The sequence below is a fragment of the Agrilus planipennis genome, unplaced genomic scaffold (genome assembly GCF_000699045.2).
Source record: "Agrilus planipennis isolate EAB-ADULT unplaced genomic scaffold, Apla_2.0 scaffold21, whole genome shotgun sequence".
Classification (NCBI taxonomy): Eukaryota; Metazoa; Arthropoda; class Insecta; order Coleoptera; family Buprestidae; genus Agrilus; species Agrilus planipennis.
This window is the reverse complement of record NW_020439030.1, coordinates 911,910-914,138: the sequence shown is the minus strand read 5'-3', so window position 1 is coordinate 914,138 and position 2,229 is coordinate 911,910.

The window sequence follows — 2,229 nt, the reverse complement described above, 5'->3', positions numbered from 1 at the left end:
AGATTGAAACTAAATATTTTTTTGTTTCGAAGTTGAAATCAAGGCATATTCACTGCCAAAAGTCAGTTAAAAATTTTCCATATTATTCGTTATTTCTTATTTTATTTAAAGTTTTTGGTCAAATGCCAAATTTTCTCTCAAACCGTGTACTTTTTTTTTAGTACTTATAAGATAGTATTTATTTACCTCATGATATGCTGCAAAACCTAATTAATCACGAATTTCTAATTTTATGTACTCTTGTACCTCTCAAACATCCTTAAGTACCTACATTAACTTGAATCAGTGAAAGTGATACTGAACTTTTGTGGCATATTGTAGTAGAATGTTGACTAGCACAGGCTATAAAATTGCATAAGCAATAATTATCGTAACAAATTCTACTTGGTTTTTATCTTAGGTTTTAGTAACCAATTATTTTAGATTTTCTGTTTTTACGGAGACGACCTTTTGCCATTTTTAGTCGCCTTAACATTAGTAGAACGTGAAATTGCAAAGAACTATTCATTCAGGTGTTTATAATTTACCTACTTAAACTACCACCCACATAATATTAGTTCATTTTGTTGTCTACAAAGTTCGACCGATAAGAGCATATGTTTTCTCAGAATATGATTATGTAATGATAATGTAAAATATAAGCACATTATTGTTATAAATTATATTACTTAAATATATGCCCTATTTATCTCTTGTTTAGTGTCTGATATAACATTAAACAAGCAAATACATGTTTTAATCAGGTAATCTTCGTTCCTAAATGGAGCACACTTGTTTATAACTTTAATCTATACTATAAACAAATCTAAAAACCTATTGATCTGTTTTTTAGGAAAATTATTGGTCTAATTTCTCTTTGTAAAGACGCTTTATTATGTATATTTCTTTAGAGATTATCAATACGTTTATTATTTGAATTTGACAACAAATTAGCCTACTTTCGATTATTGACTTCAATACAAAAGAAAACAATGTTTTATATGGTTTTTATACTACTAACTGCTTTTTGAAAACTTTCCTTGAAATTGTGTTGGCCTAAAGAAGTTTTACTGCATGTGTTTCTATGAAAAAGGTCTTACACATTGCAAATACATTAACTTTTTAAATGATTTTGGTAAACTCCACTACGAACAATTCGTGATATTGGGTTAGTTATTACTAACGTATCTTTTTCCATGGAAATGAATTTATTTGAAGAAAAGCGTTGTGCAAATAGTTTTTGAATAAATTACAAAAATTGTTATTGGATTACTTGATTCTATTATAAAGATATAAATATTTACGTTAATAGTTTTAAACATTTCGTGTAAGGACTTTCCTTACTTTTTTCGTTAACAACTGAAATAGGAACATTGAACTCATTTAAGTATCTACTATGGTAATTTCACGGTCATTATTGAAACTTCTCTAAAACATATTTATGCATTGAATCACGAAACTGCCTAACCCTCTGTTATATCTATTGGAAATTATATGTATGTTCGTCCTTACAAAACGTTGCCCAATTTTTAAATTTGGATTTATTGAAATATTCATTAAGAGACCGATATTATTAGTTACCACAAACTTGTTTACTGTAGACACGTGTTTCGCCCATTTCTAATGTTTAGAAATGGGTGAAAATTTGTGGTAGCTAGGGTGAGTCTCTCTTTGGTTTATTGATTCATTTACAACAATTTCCATTTATCTTTACTTTATGGAAGTAAATGTTTGCAAAAGTTTTGGAAGCATTTGGATTATGTTAATTGCATACTATTTTTACTAAACCAATTTAAGGATGTTTGGGAGGTATAAACGGAGACAAGAGTACATAAAGTTAGAAATTCGTGATTAATTAAGTTTTGCAGCATATCATGAGGTAAATAAATACTATCTATACTAAAAAAAAGTATACGGTTTGAGAGAAAATTTGGAATTTAACCAAAAACTTTGAATAAAATAAAAAAAAAGGAATAATATGGAAAATTTTTAACTGACTTTTGGCAATGAATATGCCTTGATTTCAACTTCGAAACAAAAAAAGAATTAGTTTCAATCTTTATTAATAATGAGTATAAAACATTTTAATATGTTTAAACAATAATTAAAACTTTAAAATTGCATTTATTTCAGACAATTATAAATATTATCATTATATTATCAAGTAAAAACGAGATTTTCAGCTAATTTTTCATTTTTTCCTCGATAACCATTTAGTGAATTTGAATAACCTTACGCTAAAGTGATTCT